We start from the raw sequence: 24,702 nt of genomic DNA, 5'->3' as shown, positions 1-24,702 counted from the left end.
TCTTAGGTTCTCTTTATTATATATGCATTTATATGTTTATATTTAATATATATAAATATATAAAATATATGTGTATATATCTATACACACACACAGCCACACACACACATTAGCAACCACTAGGAAAAACATTTCGCATTAGTAACAGCCAAAGCATATTACATAAACCTTAAATAGGTATGAAAAAATGATACGGTTCTGCACCCTATTCACCTTCGTCATTTCATTAATATTTTTCCTTCTTTCATCTGCTACTAATAACCCCTCCTCTCTCAGCTGGGCCACTGACTCCATTCCATCTGGCATTTCCAAAATTAAAAGTGGTCGAAAAGACTTAAAAAAAAAAAAAAAAAGTGTATTAACACAGGCTCATTTAACAGGACGTCATATGAATTTTTTTTAAGAAGTGGAAAAATGAGATGAAATTGGCATTGCTCTTCACGGAGGCAAAACTTCTGATGAAACTGAGAATAAAAGCAAAGTCGTTATACCTTTTTCTGTCCAATTTTGGATTTCTCTTCTGTTTCCCTATTCTCTGATTCTTATAATCTTACATCTTTTAAGAGGCAGGTCTTTGGCTCTCTTTTCCTTTGCCAAATATCATTAAGTTCACACAAAAGTCACACGATTTTCACAGTGAAGTCATGTCTTGTAGGTCATCAGCTTCACATGAATGTCGTATCTTTTCACCCTAAAGAATTATGACTTGATTAGAACACGTAAAATGGTATCTTTTGAATAAAAGCAAAAACGGGAGAATCGAAACAGTTTCCAACAATCCTGAGTGTGTCAACAAGGACATTTTCAAAAGAGCCCCGGGGGCGCCAGCTGTTGTTGAAAGTTTCCTCCTTTAGGATACTAACGTGTTTACCGAAAAAACAACATTGAAGTTACATATTTCAGTTTTATTTTTCTCCGAGAACTTGAAGTGAAATGAAGTTCTCTCGGTAGAAATGACTGCTGGAGTCACGCTGTTAAGCATTTCCGGAAGCTTCCAGAGGACTTATTCATATCGAGTAGCCCTTTCTGATTTTGCCATTTTTAAGAAAATCACCTTTGATGGAGTTCGTAAGGGAAACTTAGCTTTAAGTAGATAAGTTCTTTTATAGAATTTTCTTTACTCTACTGTGATCTACGAAATAGTTTACAGCTTTCGACCTCATTTTTAGAAAAAGAACAGTTAGTCAATATCAGTAAATACTGTAAGTTCTTGGGCCTCAGCTGTACTTCCCCGTTTAGCAGTTAATTTGAATTTTTGAGATTTTTATTTTCTCTCTAAGTATTCATCCAGTCTTCCTTCCTACGCAGATGGTTTACAGCATGTATAGCTTTGTAGATGGTTGTAGCAAATCACAGCCAACGCTAACAAAATGACCGCTCATTAGACAGCAGTAGCAGAGGGGCATTAACCGGGAAATGGTTTAAACTAATCACTAGCCACCACTGTCAAAGAAACAAGGCTTCTTGTGGATGATCTTACTGTTCATCACAAGCATAGGACGCTTGACAGGAAGTGAAAGCAAGAGCGAAGTAAGGTGCCATTGATAAGGGACTTGCTCACAACCAAAATCGAATTTAAAAAATGCAAAACAAATATACACATTTTTGCACTACGGAAATCGTAGTGCAGTTGGTTTTTAAAAAATGAGATAGCAGGCACTATTACACTGACTTTTTAGCCACTGAACAGAGTATGATGGCATTGAACAAATATTCTCCTCAGCGAATAAAAACGCCTGATCAGGAGCTTGTCATTCCCTCTTACATTTTCAGTCCCATTTTCTTTTCTGTTTATAAATTCTTGCAAAACCAATTGTGAGGTAATCAACTACGCCTCATGTGGGTTTCACACTATTAATTTTCAACGTTTCATATTACCAGGGACGCGCACGTCTTTGGTCTCAAGTAAAAATCACACGCTATTTAGATGATTTTTCTGATTTTTCCACCCTGAGGACTCTACAGAACTTTATTGGGCATATTTCTTTAGTGAAATTCTTAAGGCCGTAATACCTAGATAATTTCAGTGCTAGAAAACAGCAGTCAATCTAAAGTTGATCTGCCACGCACGCACATACACACAACTTTGTTTCTTTGTATATGTATATATATATATATGTGTGTGTGTGTATGTGTGTATATACATACATATATATATACATATATATATATATATATATATATATATATATATATATATATATATATATATATATATATATATATGTATATATATATATATATATATATATATATATATATATATATATATATATATATATATATTATTCAAAAGATGAAACCTATTCATATGGAACACGTCCATAGATGTCATTGACATGAAATTCAAGCTTTCAAAAATACGGTGTTCATTCCAAAGAAGTAACAGAAAGTAATGGGAAATACAGAAAGAGGAGCTCAGTTATTAGAAAAACGGATAAATTAAGAAACTGATAAATAAATAAAAGTGTAAGTAAATAACTGCAACACAAAGACAGTTGTATTAGGCTAGTCATGCAGTGCATCTTAGCTTGAACTCATATATGTGTGTGTATATATATGTGTGTGTGTGTGTGTGTGTGTATGTTTGCGTGTGTAACAAAACTGTGTAAGATGAGGCTGAGGGAGAGTATCCTCATAAATACAGGTGTAAGGAGCAATGAACCCCCAACGCAACACCTGTGTAGCAAACTTCGGTAAAATCCACTCTCTACCAATCCCTCACACACACACACACACACACGTTTCCTGGCCTCGCGGTGTACCTATCTCTACAGCCTATTGAAAGAGCTCCGTTCCATACCATCAAATATCTGACGTCGTTTCGCTTTCACTTTTAACATTTAATTTCCACCTCTCTTACATTGCGCGTAAAAACCTGGCTGGAAAATCTAAGCAAAACCATTTAAAAGTCATGGATATAACCGCAAGGGAATCCGTGAATAAATCAATCGTACGAGGATTATTAGAAATCATTATTTTATTTTATTAAGTGGAAAATCAATTAACATTAGAGTCAAACAAATTGAAGGTTAGCATGTTTAATTGCTGACGTCAAGAGAGAGAGAAAAAGAGGGAGAAACAGAAAGGAATGAGAATTCTTCCATTCGACGAACTATCAACATCAAAAGTATGATGAAATAGATTCATAATTATTGTACTTGCACGTGCAAAACGTAAGCATTATTACACACACACACACACACACACACACGGGCGCGCATGCATATATATCCAGTATATATATATATATATATATATATATATATATATATATATATATATATATATATATATATATATATATATGTGTGTGTGTGTGTGTGTGTGTGTATTTTATATATAAGTGTATATTTGTAATATATATATATATATATATATATATATATATATATATATATATATATATATGTGTATATATACAGTATATATATATATATATATATATATATAATATATATATATATATATATATATATATATATATATATATAAAACACGCAAAGAAAAGGATATCTTTCGCTACTTCATCTTTCCAGTGGTAGACCCACCCGAGCGGAAAACTCCCATAATATTAGCCCCCTCATACACCTACACAGAATGCTCTCAGACAGGCCAGAGCACCCACTCATACAAAAAACTGCAGTGCGCTTCCTAGATATTAGGCCCTTCTGCACATTTATATGTACAGTAGACGTGTAAGGACGTGGATACACGTTTTTGGGGCTGTTGTTGCAAAAGTGAAACCACTTACTTCGACTAAAATAAAAATAAAAAAGGCATCCTGCTTTTCAGATACAGTATTGCGTAGACGTGTAAGGATAAAGAAACTAAAATAAAGATAAAAGTAAAACACACTTTTCTTTAGTAGGTGAATAAGAAGAGAAGACTAAGCATGAGACTTCCATGTCTGAATCAAGACATTAGAGAGTCAGCAGTTAATCACTTTGTATGCAGACGGGTCAGTGCGAAAAAGAGCCACATTCGTGGCAGACTCACAAATTAAGATATATTTTTCTTCATAACGACACCACCAGTATCATCTCCAAGATGTTTCAGGACAATTATCTTCCATTCGGTGTTCTTCATTAAATGATACACACATTCTCAGAAGTAAACTTACAGCTGGAATCAAGAAATTGTCTGGAAAATAAAGTATTACTGAAAATTCTTTTTGAGATATTCCAGTGCAATTAGTTTGCATTCAAAGCAGCACTCATTAACTAGAGGGCTGCAGACATCCTAAGAACCAGTGATTCTCATTGAGCTCGGCTGGGCTTTCAGACGGTACCAAGATGGCTGGCGAAAATTGTCCCTCATCTTAAAATGTCACTCTAATGTTGAATAATTATATCCATTGGTTATGATCAACTGCATAATTATTCCATTACAATTTCAACGAGATGATTATATCACTTCCTATATGGAAAAGCCTCGCCCTTCTTCCCTCATTTTTCCATCTAGTTTTATTCGGGCGTGGGCAAGTAAAGGGTATTACATTGCCCGTCCCATTGCCTTACTTTTAAAAGAAAAAGGTATAACCATTCTATATTTCCTGTCGGATTTTAATGACTTTGAGGCGATGGTCTTATACAATGAGAGGGTACTAGGTTTTGAAAAAGGTAATTCACCACTAGAAATTATCAGTTTGTGTTGGCAACTGAAAACATTCACAAGCAATATTTTCCTGCAGAAATGAACACACTGACAACGTTGGTATAGGTGCTTATTCCTGTGATTTAAAGCACATATGATAGAGGAGAAACCTTTTGGCATGAATAGGGACTTTCATCCTTGTTGCATAGCAGTGGAAGCACATTTAGTGTGGTGTATAATATCAGAAACATCCACAAGTACATTTGCTTGAAGAGGTTATCCCCTGTGAGGTGGGGGGGTTAGTGCCATCAGTGCGCCTCACGTGGTGGGGTGTTTGCAGCATCCCTTCGGCCCCTTACTGCATCAGCTGTTTAGCCTTTTACTTTATCTCTATTCACGCTTTCTTTCTTCAGTCTTGCTGTCCAACTTCTCTAAATATTACTTCTAAGGGTAATTGTGAGGTTTTCTTCTAGTTCCACTTCAGATCCTTGTTGTTCATCTTTAGTTTCTGGCTCTCTTGATCTTGCTGTCCAACCACTCCAACTCCTAATGCTTGGCTTAACAGTTTGAATTTCATAAAGTCAAATCAGTTGAAGAATTTATCCTGTACAAAGCATTTAAACCCTTCAAAATAAAACCGGGATTCTGATCTTTGTGCAGAGTTATGAAATCTCGTGTTAGGCTTGCAATAACACCAGAAACACCCACAAGTGCATCTTGAAAAATCTAGCTTACTGGCAGTGGATAGGATTTAACTGTCATGGTTATCATCAATACATTAATATTCTTCATCTAGACATTCAGTGTCCTAAAACTGTGACAAGGGTACGAAGGCATAGCGAATAAAATAACACCACACATTTTTATTCAGTAACATTCATCGAAGAGGAAGACGAATGAGAAACTTCAGTCTCGCCAACCTGCTTTTCGATTACAATTCATTGGGATATTCGAGAGTGCACCCTACACAAAATATCATCTTGAAAATACATATAGATATAAAATGGCCTATACGTCTGGCTAAGTTTTCATTTTTTACTTGTAGTTTTATGTGCACAATTCTTAACTTGCCTGTTTTATTATTATTGTTATTATCGTCTGTCTACCTTGACAAACATTTGGCTGATCCACAAGAAAAGATAAAAAAAAATTACAATTGAAAAAGAAATGCCTCATTAAATTTCTGAAAATGTCCCCTCTCTAGAAGAGTTTTCATCTCTATTATGGCCCCCAAAATCGTAAGTATGCAGATTACGTACAAAAAATAAAATGAAACAGCAAGTAGACCAATAAAATTCTGATCATTTACAATCTGCTATGAAGAACGAAGTCTCCAATTCATAGTCCTATATGGGCATAACAGCAAAAGCATCTCACATTTGCAGCTCTGTAAATGAAAACGTCAAAAATTATGAAAATTACCTATAGCTCCCCCCCCCCCAAAAAAAAAAAAACTAAACGTTTACTTTCTCCTCTGGAGAATGTTCATTTCAGCAACGTACCCAGAGTCACAGACATAAAGATGACCCACGACCAAAATAAACAAAAAAAAAAAAAAAAAAAAAAAAGACTGATCGAAATTGGCGGCAATTGCTACAATTTTTAATTAACAGTAAATTTCCTCGCCGACATCCTATTCCTCGGGCCACTATCTTTTTTTTTTTTTTTTTTTTTTAGTAGGAGGGACGGGGGAGGCCTGCTTCTTCCAGTTCTAAATATAATCCTATTATCAAGAAACCGCCATTAAAGGTTCTGCCATTTCGAGGCATTCCTAATATAAAAGGTGGCTACTGTATTATTATTATTAGTATTAGTAGTAGTAGTAGTATTTTATGTACAGAAATGGAACTCTAGGTAAAACTAAGAAAAACTGAAATAATGAGGCCAGAGTATGCACAGAGGAATAAACGGCACTAGATGGAGAAAAAGTTAATGATGCTGAATCTTTCAAATATTAAGCAACAATAATAGCGAATACAGTTTCTGGTGAGTTGGAATTTCGTGAAAGAGTGAAAAGGACAAATCAAACAATGGGCATACGGAACGAGATTAGATCAAATAGACTGATATTAAATACAAACAAGTGGTTATACATAAATCTAGCACAATCTGTATTGCTATAGAGACATGAATTATGGTATGACAGTGAGAGTATATACTGTATATATATGAAAATTTTTTCCATTTGAGAGCAAAGCTGTAAGAAGAGTATTAGGAGTCAGAAAGCATGAATGAGAAATGATATAGCAAAGGAAATTCCAAAAGTTCATACACAGATGAGATAATGATGAAAGGGAGGTGGAGATGGTTTGGACATGTCCTTCGAACAACCCTTGAGAGAATAGCAGGGGATAGTGTCAACTGGGCTCGTGAGGGTGCCAGAAGAGTTCGAAGACCCAGACCTACTTGGATGAGAGCTATGAGGTGGGAAGCTGAAGGGGTGGAGATTTGTGAAAGTCAAGGCACATAAAACACTTGATTAGCGAAATTTCACAGAGGCCCTTTGCCTCGATCGGTGTTGGAGGCAATGATTATGAAGATGATGATGATTATCTATTTAAATATCTATTCCGTTCTAAAGGGCTAGTTACGTCAGTAGCGTTTATTATATTAAACATACATATTGCACATAGGTAAGCCACAAACGCATCAACTTGTGTAAAACAAAGGCACAGTAAAAGGGTCAAAACAGGCCAAATGCAAGAATTGTGATCTCTTACTTCCATTCCAGTCTGCCCTGACAACTGTATGATATTCTCTAACACTTTCAACTCATTTCACCTTTGTGTTTCGGAACATCTTGCTCAATCCCGTTAGCAATATGGAATCAATCCACCCCTAGGAGCGGAAAGGGCTTATTGTTGACATGCATGCATATATACATAACATGTATATTTATGTATCTGCTTGCGTGTGATTTATGTAAACTTAATACAAAAGTGCTCAGAGTATTTTCTTACATATTTATGCATAGTAATGTGTGTAAATGTTTATATATATATATATATATATATATATATATATACGGTAGACATGTATACACACACATACATATATATATATATATATATATATGCATATGTATATAAATACAATAAAATACTGAAACAGTATTTGCTCTCGTAAAATATACCAAGCACAAGGAGACATTATGAAACGACTTCATTTCTCTTGCGTGCATCGACTAAGCTATCAGGACCACTTACGAAAAGTATATAAGTACTGAGGGAACCAACATTGCACTGCGTTGTTAAACTTAATTCCTGCACTTTGAAGTCATTATTCATGGATTTATTTGTCATTGCAGACTTGCGTTACAGCACCCTTGGTCTCCACCGTTTGAAAAAATTATTTTTCTTATATGTTTTGTACGTGTGAATCCGCACTACAGTACAATTCTTAAGCACGTGTTGGCAACTTGTCACACACACATCACAGACAGGTTAAATACAAGTTACAAGTCTACGACTTACTGGTAGTCCTAACCAGTTCCTCATAAGGTTGTGTAGCGTTTGTCGTTTTCCAATTACGGTCGTTTATGTGTTTTCAACACGTTTGTGATATGTATATGATAAGTTGTCGACGCATGTTTATGACATAATTTACTCATTAGATAAACAAAGTCCAACCTGGAATAACGTCAACAGTAGTATATATAAAATAATATTACTCAGCAGCAGAACATTTACCCGGCATTGAAACATGACTTCAAATGATATATTTAGATATATATATATGTGTGTGTGTGTTTGTGTGTATGTGTACATATATACAGTATATGTATATATATACATACATACATACATACATACATACATACATATATATATCTATAGAGAGAGAGCGAGAGATTCACGTTTTGATTTTCAGTATTACAACAATACCTAGCAGACGAAATATTTTCACCAGTGTCTCTTAAACAGATGTCAACAAAATTATTGTTATTGCAAATTTGCATTCATTCGTATGAAACGCTCCAAATAAGGCTATTAGCATGTCGAGAAATGACACAATAGATTCCCAAATACGACAAATAATAAAAAAGACAAGTGAGGAGGAAGAAGTACGATAAAATAATAACTAAATGAAGTTAAAGCAAACGACAAACACATAAACACAGCAGTGGATCAAGCTCAGAAAAATAAATTCGGGGCCAAGGATCCTTGAAATATAAAACTACATTTCATCGTAGCCCAGAAGGAGGGAATTTTTAGTACAGAACCCCAAAAATCCGAATTTTCCCGGAATTGGACCAATCACCTTCACTTTCTTTTTCTTCCCGATTCCCTCTGAAATCCTTCCTCCCCCCCCCCCCCTTCCCCCAGCCCTGATCCGCCCAACCTACCCACCTCCCACCCCCATCCTCTCTCTAATCACATATTCTCGTCATTTCCTGAAACATTGATATTCTGCATATGTTAGTTTGGCGACTGAATTAAGCAAATGATTAAACGTTTGCATGTGTAATTTCTTTTGTCTGTTTTATTTGTAAAGTGTTGTGCATGCATGCATATATATTTTTTCCGTTTTTTATGACCAGTGGCCAGTTGGAGGGACAACGCAATGCCTTTACTTGCCCAGGCCCGAAAATAAAACCAGAGGGCAAAACAAATGAAGCGATATTCCCCTTTAGCAAAGTGTGGAGTTGTATCAGAGACAGTGAGTTGGCATGTTTTTATCAGTCATGATTGTTCACAGCAAGGCATCCCATTTTGTGTAAGCCTAAGCCACCGTAAAGTGCTAGTGCTCCAGATTTGTTCCATACAAGTGTGTACACATTCTGAATGATGACGAAAATTTGAATGTCAATTCGAGAAAATTTCGATTTTCAGTTCTCTGAGAGAAATTGGAGCCTCCGTCTTAAAAGAAAAAAAAAAAACTTGAAATTCGGTTCTGAAGGAAAAATGGGAATTTCAATTTTTTGGGAACAAATTTTAATTTCAATTCTTCAAGAGAAATTCTGATGACGATTTTTTCAGAAAAACAATGGCGCCTCAATTCTGTAAGCAAGAATCTAACTTTCATCCTTTTTCTCAGAAAAATTCGAATTTCAAATCTTTTAAAAAAGAAACAAATTTCAGTTCTCTGAAAAAAAAAAGTTAAACTTCATTTCTGTGGAGAAAAATAAGAATTTCATTTCAAAAGAATATTGGGAAATATACTTCCTTAAGTATACTTGAATCCTTGGGAAAAAAATCGACTTTCAGCTTTTCTGGAAACAAATCGAATTTCAGTCTTTGCAAAAAAAAATCCGGATCACAATTTATTGCGAAAAACCTACTTTGCAATTCCTTGAATGATGATACAGTAGAAAAACTTGAATTTAAACCAAATTTCAATTTGCGAAAAATTTGAGAAAAATTCGACTTTCACTCATTTGAGAGACCCAGCAGCAGTGCCAGTTAGCCCCTGACAGTTGTTTATTTCGCATCATATCTGTGTATGTATGTTAAAGCCTCACGTCGCACATCATAGATTTCCCAAGTCAGTGCCAGTGGCGGGAATAAAACAAGATATGAGGAAAGCGCAAAATCATATCAGGAGACGTTTCCGGAGATAGACAGATATCCGTGAAAGCTACGAGTCAAATGGTGTGGGCGTGGATTGCATGCGAGAGAATTCCTTTTGTTCTCTACTGGTGTACTTACGAACTCTATCCTCTTATTATTATTTTTTACCACTTACGGCACGTGCAGGTTCGTTCCTCGTAATCCGCAGAATTCGAGCACGAGAAGAATTCGTGCCCAGATCACCCCAGGCTGGAAAGTACGCATGAGAGGAATGTGCTCCTTTCACGGCACTACGTATATATACGTTACTGTTACTTGCTCTGGGGTTAACGTAGTTCCTTTCCCCTTGGAAAATCGATATTTAATTCATTTTACCTGATCACGAGTTACCAGAATGTATCAAAGAGGATATAAGATGGCGTGTGTTTACCCTCCCACACACGTACACAAGCGGTTCCCCTCGACTATCGAATTCTAAATATATTTTGGGGAGAGGATCCTTATATTCCTGCAATAATATACCTTCCCAGTAACTACCTTATAGAGTGCTAGTGTAATGTATGCCCTGTTGATCATCTTAATTACATGTCTTTCTCTTACTTTCCTGGGGACAAACCTGTCAAAACAACGTAACTTTATGGCGAATCTGATCGAAGTATCTGATACACCATTAACAATTCATGCATAGAAATTTCATGTGGTGATGTATCCAAGGGTGTATCATCAGCTGCTGAGCACGGAATACATGAAAGTGATTAGTCCCAGGCACAAGCAATCGATAATAAATGCATTTGCGTCTGGTGGGCCGATATTCTTTACCGGATCACACTGTATTTCCCGAAGGGGAGACAAAATAGCGAGCTACAATTTTTGCGTTGCATTCTGCGTTGTTGCCCTCGGCACAATCAATGAAATGGTGTCACAGGCTCCAAAATACATTCTTCCTTCCCTCCCTGTGCATTTGACATGAATATAACGCCTTTATTGATTTTCTGTATAACCATTTAGTAAGCAGAGAGAACCCACCCTCTGGTAACTAACACAAGGGGCAGCTGACACCACGGAGGAGGAGGAGCGCAACCTTCCCCAAATCTTTCCCGAATTTCGACCCCTCACTGACCTGGGATGGTGGATGTATTTACTGCCGCTTCTTCCGCAGTCCAAAGAGGGTTTGTACAATAAGTCCAGTCGAAGGAAGAGACACTGTTTCACGATAAATATTATCAATACTGGCCTCCTTCCCGCGGCTCAGCGTCCTCTCGGTCTCACTCACTCACTCACAACACAAAACGGCTGCTCTCTCCGTGACGTCATCAACATGGCCGCCACTATATTGATCAGCTGGACGGTAAAGAAGGAGCACGACATTCTTTTCAAATAGTGTTTCTGATTTTTTTCTCTCTTTCTCCCTTTGTTTTTCGGTCAGTCATTCAAAGACCCTTCGACCGATGGCGTTGATGAGCGACCCCCAAGCCCGCCAAGCGTCTTTAACCCCAACAAACCCTCGGTTGATTTTAGAATCACCATGGAAGTGAGTATGGTGAGTACTGCCAACTTATGGATCCTTTCTCCGTGACTTATTTTTAAGAAGCATGGATGGCCGTCCCTCCAGTGATAGCGGCATTCAGCTGTGTCTATCGATTCATTCAGACTTCCAGTGGGCGGCGACAGGGAAGGACGTTAACATTACTGTAGGCAAAATTTTTCCCTTCTCTCTCTCTGTCTCTCTTTCTCTCTCCCTTCTTTTTTTTCTCTCCTGTTTTGAGAAGGAACGTGCGACAAAGCTCCAGAATTCGGGAGCAGGAAGGTGTTCCCAGAATAAGGTCAACCACCGAGACTTCCTTTTGAGAAAATACCCGGAATAAAAAAAAGATTTAATCCCCAATTTCCTTGAACAATCAGACCTCCTTTAAGTAAATGATTAATAGCGGTAGATTCTTCATATGCGACAAGAAAAGAAACGAGTTTATTTCCAGCCGAAAGAATTTCCAAATTGGAAAATTCGTTTAAAGGAAAGTGTGCAGACGTTACGGGGGAGGTGTAGGCGGAATTGCTCGATTCTGAAAACATAATGTGTATATACACAGTGTTGTTTTCCTTATAATATTGAACTAAGGTTTATATACATATATATATATATATATATATATATATATATATATATATATATATATACATAACTGTATATGTGTGTATTTTATATATATATATATATATATATATACACATATGTATTATGAATATATATATGTATGGGTGAGTGGTTGAGTACATGAATATGTACAGGAGAGCGCATGAATATAATTATTCTCAATGGAACAACAATTAATGATAGCATGTGTATGTGTGCTAGCTGAAGCAAAAAGAAAAAGATTGAATTTAAAAGTGGACGAAAGGTTGGCTATGCAGACTGCTAGAAAGGTTCGGGAGTATGAACTGAAGCAGAAAAGAGAAATGAAATAAGTTAAGCTAAGTTAGGTTAGGTCCGTAAAGTTGCAAAACTTTTAAATGGTTTAGTTTGTTAACATTTGCAGTGAGCAGCCAGATTTAACACCTGCCCTCTCTCTCTCTCTCTCTCTCTCTCTCTCTCTCTCTCTCTCTCTCTCTCTCTCTCTCTCTCTCTCTCTGATTTACAATTAAAGTTATAAATTATATATACATATATATATATATATATTGCATGTGTGCTCATTATTCATGTATATACTTGAAACATTCTCTCTCTCTCTCTCTCTCTCTCTCTCTCTCTCTCTCTCTCTCTCTCTCTCTCTCTCTTTGGTACACAACAAGATTCGAAGGTCATTCTTACTTTAAACTTAAATAGAAATGCCGTCAAGATGCTACAGTGTGTGTGTGTGTGTGCGTGTGTGAATTAGTGTTATTGTCAGGGTTGTAAATGTTGGTGATCATAAGCTATGAGGGAGTGACGTCAATTAAAAGGGTTATGTACACTTTGGTTTAACACTTTTGAATATTTGCCAAATGTTGTGTACTCATGAGTAAACTTATTTATTTATTCATTTACTTATACAGCTCTTTTTTTTCCCCAGGTTCTGAAATCGACAAAATCTGACATCGTCTTTGTCAAACATAAGTCATGTGTATATAACAATACAGATCATACTTGACTAATTCCTAATCTTACTTTAAATGTAATTTCAGTCTGTTTGATATCTAATTCTTATTCAGCCTGCTCCGGTGGCTAATCGTTGACCAAAAGCTTAGTGACATCTCGATCTGTTGGCTCTCCTTGCCGAGGTGCCGAGGGAGATTTCCCTATGGCGCAAGACGCTGTCAAGTGCTTTCTCATAATCAGCAAATGCCATGAACAGGGGATTTTTAAATTCCACACGCATTTGGACATTGGGGAAACTTTATCATGATCACTTGACGAAAGCTGTATTGGTGTAATCAAGGCAAATGAAGGTGACCTTGTCGTATGGTAGAGTGCTTGCAGTCTAAACTGAAACTTTAAATCTTTGCAATAATCTCTGTAATAATAAGTATAGGTTTCATGCAGCATTACTATGTCGCCTTTTAAATCATGTTATTTTGTCCCAGTTGAATTCGCTGGTGTTTTATCTTATCGCTCTTATTGGAATACCTCTGATAAGTACTATGACAACATCCGATTGGCTTAGAGGTCTGTCGTAAAGACAAGTAGTTCAAGATTATGTCCGAAATCAGATTTTCATTTGAATTATGGGGGATTTTTCTAAGATTCCAATCAAAAGACCTTACTGTGTACCAGACTACAGCGGTAGGCGATTAGCTAAACCATATCCGTCAAGATTTCATTTATTTGCTCTGTTTTACCAAGCCCTCACAGGGTGATTCCGCGCTCTGATATTGAACAGCTGTCAATGTATGCAAAGCTGTTGTTTGTCCTGAAGTTGTTGGGCCATTGAAAATACTGAAAGCTTGACTGAAAGCTTAATGGCAAACAAGGTTGTATATGCAAAATGTTCAAGAGAACTGCCGTTTCAAGGCAAAACAAGTCCCAGGCAAGGGGGTTTCTCCAGAATTCAAGAGAATCCTGTGTTTGAGGAAAGAAATTGTTCTTTAAAATCAGGCGTTTGGAATAAGCCATATTTTGAAGCTGGGCTATTTAACGGATAGACTTAGTTTTCAACCATCAGGACCAGTCAATAGACAACAAGTGTAAGTAGAAAAGTAATGTTGTACCACCATATGGATTTTCGAAAAAAATGGCCCCATCATGCGCTTTCAAGAAAGAATTGTTTTCATTGCACATTTTCAAAGTAAATTGTTTTCATTGCACATCTTCAAAGTATTACTTTTAAAGTAGGGATCACTGTCAGTCGATAAGTAAACTTATATGTTGTAATTTTCATATTCAGGTGGAGAGGTAATTACAGTATGATGCGATGATTAAATCTTGGCAGCAACATAAAAAGAAAAATCTTTTAATGAAAAGGGTCATTCACAGATCAAGTCTGCCAGGGCAATTGATAACTATAATATAATGGTACTTGAGTAAATAAGTCAAGGATCATATAGAAAGAAGTAAAATCCGAGAGTAATAAATAAGATGTGTATCGACTTGCAACTTTTAAGAAATTTTAACTTTGTTAAATCAGTAAAAATATATAAAGCATTGCAAAAGAATTATTTACTGTATTATCGAGGTCTCGTCAGCCCGCCATATGATTTCCCCTTCATGATACTTTTATTCAGCTGACTTTCTGATAGCAAAATAAAAATGGAATGAGACAGGGATCATGACAGTAATGAAGAAGACTGTCTGTTCTAAACCGAAAAAGAATTGTCATATATCTCGTTCAGAATTCAGGGAAGAATATTTAATGTCACGTCGATGGTGTACCCTCTGATATCAGCTACAACCAAAGATTATTATTATTATTATTATTATTATTATTATTATTATTATTATTATTATTATTATTTTGTGGGAAAATTAACACACTTCAACAAGTGTGGTTACCATGTCAGCTCATGCACTACATGACATAGGACTACAGTACTCTTTCCTTAGGGTTGAATTACTGTCTTTCTTGTGTCAAATTATTATTATTATTATTATTATTATTATTATTATTATTATTATTATTATTATTATCAGAAATTTATAGTGTAGTAAATCTATTGATTTGCATTTCAATCCTTTCCAAGAATTTTCGTCGTTTATATGAGAAATATGTAACCGATGCATTTCTCTATTTTAAACCAAGGAGAACATTACGTAAGTAGTTCAATAAACTTGAGACGAAATTCCTTTTTCATTTTCGATGATTTACGTCAGAATTTGCCGGATATTAAGTAGTTCAATAAAGTTGAGACGAAATTCCTTTTTCATTTTCGATGATTTACCTCAGAATTTACCGGATATTATACACTGGACTGAAGTCTTTCCTTGGACGTTGAATTTATTTTTTATTTTGATAGATTAATACCATAGCTTTGCGCTCCTTTTTGAGAGGGAAGTTCAATATATTGGAGGAAGTAGTTTACAATATACTTAAAAAATGAGGCCACTGGTATTGAGAAAAGGGCTTTACAATTTCTTGTCGAGATAAGATTCCACGATCTCGTAGGTCGAGTCTGAAATGACAGACTTTGAATGCCCTGTCAGTAATGCAATAGATGTTATTTGTCTTCTTTAGGTTCGCTCCCGTGAATGGACACAAATCCATGCGCTGACAAGTGATAAGATAAAGGTGAGAGAGAGAAAGGTCTTAGTTGTAAAGGTTACTATGTTATGAACTCAGATAAGAATAGGTGCCAGTTGAATGACATGTTCATGGCTTTATTAGGTAACCTTTCCTTATTTCACTCTATCTTTCTCTCTTTTTCGTTCTTATATCCAGAGTGCAAGACAGGAAAAATGATTGATCAGTTAATTTATGTACTCAGCCGTTAAACCAGTTTTGGTCATTAACGGAATAATTTTCAGCGTGTGTACAGTATATGATAGAAAGATCACGGTGTTCCTCTTTCTTTAACATTCTAGGTGTTCCAGCCTCCCCCCCCCCACCAAATCCTTTCCTTAAAAAAAAAACATAGTCTAAGGGATACCGAAGCAAGGGGAAATTTCCAGAGTTTGTCCTTAAGGGAAAGTAACAGTCAAATAACCGTGGAGTTCGGGGTTAACTGGTTGTGGCAGGTACGATTTCAGGTCAGCACTGACTGGTCCAAATTTTGGAGGTCAAACCACTTCCTTAAGGGTGTTTTAGCGACCTGATCAAGTTGGTTGTAACTCAGCTATTATCCCACGAGTTTGAGGAAATATTCATTTATGCTGCTAGAGATACCTTCAGTGAACTTGAAGGAAATGTGGTAAATTAGTTTATTCGCAGAATGATTTGGTACTTTTTAATAATGTCTGTAAGATGTTATTAAACGAAAAATGAAACGGAAGGTGAGTATGTAAATCCTTTAGTATGTGAATAATTTAAATCCTTTCTGAAAAATACTGCAGTATGTCATTACATGAATAATGAAATTGGAGGGAATGTGACGAATTCATATGAATTCATCAGTAGTTAGAACGTAGAATTAACCTAAAGTATTGCATCTCTTCTGAGATTATAAATGGATGAGATGTTTTAGATGGCCCAACTTGAAAGATGGGATCTATTCGTAAGAGAAGGCGATCCCAGAAGTTTAATGCAAAATCTAACATCAGTATTCTGTTGAGTATCCTGAGAGCTTCTCGGAAAACATTCTTTGAAGGCAGTTCTTCGATAGCTGATTACTCCCAAACAGTTGTTCGAAACAAATATTCATTTGTAAACATTGGCACGAAAGTAGCTGTTTGGAAACAGCGTTTCGAAAAGTAATAGCTCGAACCAACTCTAGTTGGAGATAACAATATTTCGAAAGGAAATAAGATTTCAAGAAGTAATTAAAATGGAAGGGGTTGGGTGTGTTATTTTAAAGTATATATATATATTCTCTTTTCAACAACACTCAGTCCTTTCCAATTTGTTTCTTTCTTGAAACTTACATATATATATATATATATATATATATATATATATATATATATATATATATATATATATATATATATATATATATATATATATATATATATATATATATATATATATATATTATATATTTTTTTCTTTATCTTGCATTTTATTCTCCTTTTGGAGACGGTGATGCCAGAGGTCTTGCAGGGATGGCGTTATTTGTCCCATGCCATGACACTTACCCATTCCCAGCTTGATCGAAAGTGGGTGACAAGCCGGGACGAAACCCCAGACCTAGCAAATGAAAGCCCGTTAAAAGCTGTCTTAACTGAGTCGGATAACTAAATTGTTATGAGAAAGCAAAAACATTATTGTGCAAGTTACAATCCCAGATTCTTTGCAAGAGCAGGAAAGTATCCGAATAAATTTGCAATGTCGCCGAATTTTATTGCAATGGCTTTCAGGTGGTTCATGCAAACATGGCAGTTTTCGTAGCTTCAATGACATGAGCCTACAGTTCACACAGGAACTTTTTTTTTTTATGCATGTCCTTCACAGTTTGCACTCTTCTTTGTGCCGATAACTCTCACCAACTAACCTCTGAATGCCGATAACTCCCTCACCAACTAACTTCTGAATGGCGATAACTCTCTCACCAACTAACTTCTGAATGCTGATAACTCCAGTTTTCGCCTTCAGTTATTATTATTATTATTATTATTATTATTATTATTATTATTATTATTATTATTATTATTATTGAAAAGAGGAATAGAACAGATTCCTTAAAGCTCTCTGTAAAGATTTATTTTTAGATATATGTACCAATTCATAACTGCGGATTGTTTCTCCATTATTATTATTATTATTATTATTATTATTATTATTATTATTATTATTATTATTATTATTATTATTATTATACGTTTTTGGCCCCTGGCTCCAAAAACAGATCTCGATTCCTCTCATAATTTAATCACTTCTTGCCAGTCACGAAGACGACCTTTTGGTAATCTGCTCGTAAAAACCCACTGTTAACCCTTTGAGATACTTTGCATGCAGACAAACAAACACACAAGCATGGTGAAAACATAACCAATGTTGGTTCCTTGGGCCTCACTGTCACCCGTTTCTACTCTCAAAAGACGCCTAAGGCTTTTGCAAATACCTTTTAGGATGCAAAGGTAATTATTAACCCTACGTTGAACCTCCCTTCGTCTGGCCTGAGCCATAAGCTGTTTCCTTTGCGTTTGAAGCCTTCGTTTAGAGATGAGGTTACTAGAACTATGACTATGCCTCCGCAGATGGTCAAGGCACGAGCATCTGGCATATTCTTTAGTGATCACCCATCCAGTAACTGACCAGAAAAGTAGCAAGGTATTGACCGTGTTGCTGCAATGTTTCCTGCTCCTTGGTTTTCCTGACTTATAACCTTCCTCCTTTAAGTGGCAGGAATAACGCTTCATTCACGGTTAACCTTTTTGTTTCTTCCGTTCATTATCCCTGTTCGTACTTTCTTCGAGCCTGGGCTAGAAAAAGGCATTAAGCAGCCCGTTTCAATGACCTTTGTTTCGTACATCGGATTCACAAACAAATTTTAATGGTGGTGGTCAACTGTTTCGGGATAGTAGACCACAGGTCATTCTGTTGTTGTCTTGTATAAATAATTTGTTTGAAACATATATATATATATATATATATATATATATATATATATATATATATACATATATATTTCTAGATTTTACAATGTCCAACTATAAACAGCTGATTTTTGAGTGGTAAAATACTGATTCATGCGTAAGAAAAAAAGAGCAAAAAGTTAGAAACATGAGTTGTATATATACTTCTGTATAATGTATTATATAACTATTATAACGTTCTTTCAATAGCTGTACCCTGTAGTCTGTGTCTTGGAGATCTCCAGCACCTACCCACAGAGTAAGTTTTATATAATAACTATATAACCACATACAAAGTATCACTTTCCTCAAACCTTAGCAATCAGTCACCACAGTCAACTCTATTCTAAAAGCGCTTCTGGTCCTTGTCTGGAAGACGAGCTGTCATGAATGATGAGAATCCTCCGTCTCTATCAATCCTTATCTGGTTGTTGAATGACTGTTTCCGGTCCCTGAAGTATTTTGCACTTACTCTGACTTGCTCCAGCAGGTGGCACGTAAACAAAAGTCCCGTTCGAATGCTAGTGTCAAAATCGGATTTTGTGAAATATCTAAGTAAAACAGAACACGACACTGACGGAACACTACGAAATGGTCGAAGTATTGCTGGGCAGAATATAGGTGATACAGTAACTGCACTTAGAGAGACGTATAAATAAGTATAGAAATTAAAGGCTCATGGTTAATGTAAACTGTTTTCATTCTCAGGCTATGTAGGTAAAACACTCACCCGATGAAAATTAGCGAAGGAAAACGATGAAGAAAAGCCAGGCGCTAAATAATGAAATCCGCTAATCTGGTTTACACTCCCGTTCACATCACCTCTGGCAAGGAGACTGAAAGCCAGAAATTCGAGCCACCCTCCCTTTCTCGTTAATACACTGACGCAGGGGATGGTACGACTTCCTGTGATAAAATAAAATCAGCTGTTACGCTGACTGATTAGTTGCTTTTACTGTGTTACGCGTTGTCATTATGAACCTTAACGACATAATTTTTTTTATGAACGTCAGAGTATACATTTTTTTCCACACAAAAAACTGGTTCAATAGTCGCTGTTCTGAGTTCGCGTCTAAGTGACCATCGACCGATAAGTTCAAATGATTTTATTGAGCAAACTTACTTTCTCAAGTAGTTCATTATATATATGCACAGTATTTCTTTGCAAAATGTAGTTCGTTAGAGTGGAATATCTTTGTCCAGGTTAAAGGTTTAGAGCATAACTCGGAAACATGCTGACTGAAATCTGAAAAACTATCTTATTATCTAAGACCATATTTTTAAAAAGATTTCAAGACACCGTCTTCAGACTCATGAAAGAATTGAGACCACAATCTTTCAGGGCATTCAATTTTAAATAAAGTGTCACTCCGCAAAATTTCATAAGTTCACGTTTACTAATTATTTCATAATTTGCTCATGATTAAGCTGAAAGGAATAAGCGAGTGAAATATAAACGCTGAGGAAAACATAACTCCATGGTTTAAATTTTCTTAATGAAAGAAAGACCATTTACAATCTTTCCATGAAGCACTCATGTCTACTCAATCCCTCGTCCAGAGAGAGAGAGAGGTTTATAATCTTTGCCTTAAGTACTGAGATTTTGTATTGCTGTTCGGAGAGAAGGAGAGATTGTACTATCTTCCCTAAAAATATTTAGATATTCTTAGATTGAGAGAGAGAGAGAGAAAGAGAATCTCTAATCTTTCCCTTAAGCACTGAGCTCTTGTATTGCAGTTCGGAGAGGAGAGATTTTACAGTCCCTCCTAAAAATATTTAGATAATCTTAGACTGTAATTGAAAGAGAGAGAGAGAGAGAGAGAGAGATTGTGCACCTTTCCCTAAAATACTGAGATCTTCAAAGACTATTTTAGGGAGAGAAAGTGAGAGACCGATTTCTGTTACTAGAATCACAGCTACAAGCTGTTAGGATCCTACTGCATGTCAAAAGCATTCCATTAACCTGCATCTCTGGAATCAGAGCTAATGTGGAGATTGATCGTATCTGATTTGCATGTGAATGAGACCAAAAACTGAGACAGAAAAAAGCGAGAAATTTTGCAATTACGAAATTTTAACATCGACAATTTGCAGTGATTGTCATCAAATTTGATTAATCATTAGCAATGGAATTCTACTCTCCTTTCTTGACTATTAAACCTGTAAAGTTTAATGCATCAATGACCTTGGCAGGGAGGACGCAAAGTAACTTTTCATCCAATAATCGATCCGTCTCTCGAGTGCGCTCACCAAGAGACGGAAGATCGTAATAATTATGTATCAGAGCTCAAAGAAGTAGAATTCTCATGCAAGCTAAAACATCACATTCAGATGACTTTTTCCAATGTTACGAATTTCCTTCCTCATATCTGTAGTAGATTTAATTAGAACGCAGAATTGATTTTAAATGGTTTTTTACTTATTTTGAGAGGTAGGTCCTTGGCGCATTCCGAAATTGTAAAGAAATTAGAAGTTCAATCTTTCTAGAGGTCTTTTTTCTGATATCTGCATAATACACCAAGTAAGCATTAACACTGGAAAGATCGTTTTCATGTTTATTTGCAATAATACTTAACATTACAATATTAATCATACAGTAATACATCTTGCATGCACGCATTGTGCATTGTTTGTCTATAGCTATTTTTTCTTTTACTATACATATTTGCTGGTTTATTTTTGTTTTTGCCAGTATTGATTTCTACATCACCTTTTACTTAAATTCATGGTGTTCGTAATACCCCTGTATCTTTCTTTGTGTCCTTGAAGCTAGGGAGGACTACTCCACCAACCACGAGCCCGGGTGGATGCCAGCATTCCTTCCTGTGGATACTTGAGAGCCTACGATGACAGGGTAATAACAAAAGACGAATTTCATTAGTACTTGACTTTTATTTTGTGTCTCCATTTTTCCAAGATGAGTGACAACTCAAAGCCCTCCTGCTATCAATACATTTCCCCTACCCTACGTTGGTGGTGTTTTTAGATTAAGCTGGTTTTATGCCTGCATCAGACCTTGCCTTAGGGCGATCCTTATGTGTGACAAGGTGTTTTATGGTATATTTAAAGTGCTGTGGACCTTGGGACGTATCCTAGTGGGCCAACTAAGACACCAACTTCAACTTTACCTCTCTTCTTTCACCTTTGATCACAGCATTGGAGCTTTTGTTTTGATTGAAGTATGAACGATTCTCCAAGGCCCATTCGTGGTTAATAAGCCAACAGTTTCCAAGGATTTTGTCAACATTTCACGTGAAGTCACGTTAGCCTATGTTTTTTTTAGTAAAGATGCCTGTTTTCTTATTTCAAGTATCGTCCTTTCATCCTTTTCGTTTAACTACCTTATTTAGACTCCCACTTGCCAGCCTGATTCATATCCTAATGATTCAGTTCTTCACATCTCAGACTGCCGTGAATATTATTCAGATGTTAATGTAATTGACATAGCATTTTAGACTGGGGGAAATGAAAAGCTGATGCAAAATAACGCTTTTACCATAGATTTGCCTTCAGTTGCTGTGCCTTATGTTACTTCTTAGTTAACCGATTTTTTATAGAAATGTAAATGTTTTTTCAGCTTATAATATATGGTAACATATTAGGAAAAAAATGAGTAAAACTAGATGAAAATTAGCAGCCATTTGGGTCAGTTTCCTAGATTGGGTTAGATAGGACACGGCGCCGGTGATGAATAGATTGGATAATCACCATTTTAAAGCTGACGTCGCCATATTAATGGAAATTAGAGCTGTGACTTGTCAAATTTTAATGTGCTATACATTAAGAGGCAATAAATTTATGAACACATTTGATTTGTTTTCATGTAGTTGGAGATTGTTTTCCCAGTCGGTGTTTGTGTGTGGTGGATGCTGTATATGGATTAGTCTCCTTTACAAAACTCGTTTTCTTTGTTCGCAGTAGAAGAAAACTTACAAATATTTTACGTAACACTATTATGAAAGTTATTATAACATTGCTATTCACTTCTTTTTCGTTCTATTTCCATGCATTGACAGCTTCGGCATTAAAAAAAAAGTTATCCACAATTTTCATAGTGTTGGAAATAATTATTTTTTTACTTATGATGGTTAAAAATTACCAATTTCACATGTTATACTTTATAAAAAAACTTCGTAACTCAGGTAATCGGCGTGAATATGGCAACTAGGTCTAATGTTTCATATGTCAAAAGAAAAAAAAATTCTTGTAGGTAAAATTTAACCGTGCTTCTTAAAATAACAGGTTTAATCACTGTTAAACACAATGTAATAACGAATTCCTAGTGTCCACGACTGTCTTGGGAAGAACCCAGCAACGCTTGGTCTGCAATGATTCGTTTACAGGTCTATGTCTTTTATATTATTATTATTATTATTATTATTATTATTATTATTATTATTATTATTATTATTATTATTATTATTATTATTATTATTATTATTATTCAGTAGATGAAACCTATTCATATGGAACAAGCCCACAGGGGCCACTGACTTGAAATTCAAGAATTAAGAGGAAGTAAAGGGAAATACAGAAAGCAGAGATCCCACTTATCAAAAAAAAAAAATAATAATAATAATAATATATAGATAAAAAATTATTGAAATGCAAGAATAGTAGGTTAGTAATGGATTGCATTTTCGCTTGAACTTCTGAAGTTCCAATTCCACTACGTATCCTCTAGGGAGACTGTTCCACATTCCAACGGTTCGAGCAGGGCGTCATTTTGGTTGGGCCTGGTTGGGGCGGGGGCACTTGCCCCCCTCAAGACACTGATCCCACCCCACAACAACAGTAAAATAACAATAATAACTTCAAGATGTGTGTGTGTGTGTGTGTGTGTGTGTGTGTGTTTGGGGATGGAGACTGGAGAGGGGCCTCTGGTTGAAACGACCAAGACTTGATCGCGTTCTGCTTGTCAGGAGTGCATGAGCCAGGGTGAGGTAGAAGCAGTGTTGCCTAATTTTGGCTAGATCTCGCTATTTTTCATGAGTTTTAGCAGAGGAAAAATGCTCCCAGCCATTAGTCGAAAAGGTTAGCTGAACTAGTATTCTATAATCAACCCATTAAATGAAAGATTCTTACTAAGCCAGAACTGCTAAGTTTGTAAATACGCAACGACTGAACTATGATCCTATCGTCATTCCTATTTCTAGTGGTATGTATTTATATATATATATATATATATATATATATATATATATATATATATATATATATATATATATATATATGTGGGTGGGTGTGGTACACGTTTACTGCTTAATTAACTCAATACAGTTCTTATACGGCTTCAAAATGCTCAAAACAAGTTTCAAAAACATTTTTGGGGATGGGCTTACAGCAACCCCCAACTCCTATCTGATAGGGCTCGCTTCACTCGCCATCCCACCCACACCAAAAGTTCTAAACTTTTCCCCACCCCCACCCAAGAAAAATCTGAAAGACGCCACTGGGTGTGAGGATAAAGGACCTCTGGAACTGAGAAGTTCGACAGCGAGGCACATTTGCTGCATTTTGGTGCTGCTGTCCAGCGAATCTGATTGCTCTCTGCAGATAAAGGGGATCAGGGACCAATTGTGAATGCGAAAGATCTCTGTTGAAATACATCTTTACATCTTATATATAAACAGATGAAGTCGTAGTCATTAACCGTCGTGTTTTCCCCAGACTGGCCTGTAAAGAATCATTCATCGGGATTCTCAACGAATATTTTCTGTAGAAGATTTTGTTTTTCTGCAGTTACTGGTTCTTGGTACCTGGATGCTCGACGTTCAGTCCACAGTGACTGTTGCAGGCACGCTGCGCTCCTAGGGATAGGTGCGGTGCTTTATAACTCATATTGATGGACATAAGACAAGCAATTTTACAGTGACCCTCGTTCTCCGCAATGGATTGGATTACGTAAAGGTTCTCTATTAATTAATTTCTTCTTCTTCTTCTTCTCCTTCTTCT

The 24,702-nt window shown here is 36.0% G+C and overlaps 2 protein-coding genes across 3 annotated transcripts in view; one reads left to right on the top strand and one right to left on the bottom strand.

The window, feature by feature from the left end:
* The window catches only part of Rab3 (RAS oncogene family member Rab3), a 181,942-nt gene extending 162,368 nt beyond the window's left edge, over positions 1-19,574 (bottom strand). Inside the window, exon 1 of one of the 2 annotated variants that reach the window (XM_067110338.1) lies at positions 19,478-19,574. The gene's annotated coding sequence lies outside the window, so the exon portion shown is untranslated. Of the gene's footprint in view, positions 1-11,226; positions 11,434-19,477 lie in introns of those variants that run through there. The other variant, XM_067110337.1, reaches the window with a different exon arrangement.
* LOC136842679 (cytochrome P450 2L1-like) overlaps positions 1-24,702 on the top strand; it is a 197,898-nt gene that overhangs the window by 151,915 nt on the left and 21,281 nt on the right. The window lies entirely within an intron of this gene.

The sequence above is a fragment of the Macrobrachium rosenbergii genome, chromosome 10 (genome assembly GCF_040412425.1).
Source record: "Macrobrachium rosenbergii isolate ZJJX-2024 chromosome 10, ASM4041242v1, whole genome shotgun sequence".
Taxonomy (NCBI): domain Eukaryota; kingdom Metazoa; phylum Arthropoda; class Malacostraca; order Decapoda; family Palaemonidae; genus Macrobrachium; species Macrobrachium rosenbergii.
This window is presented reverse-complemented; position numbering and strand designations above follow the sequence as displayed.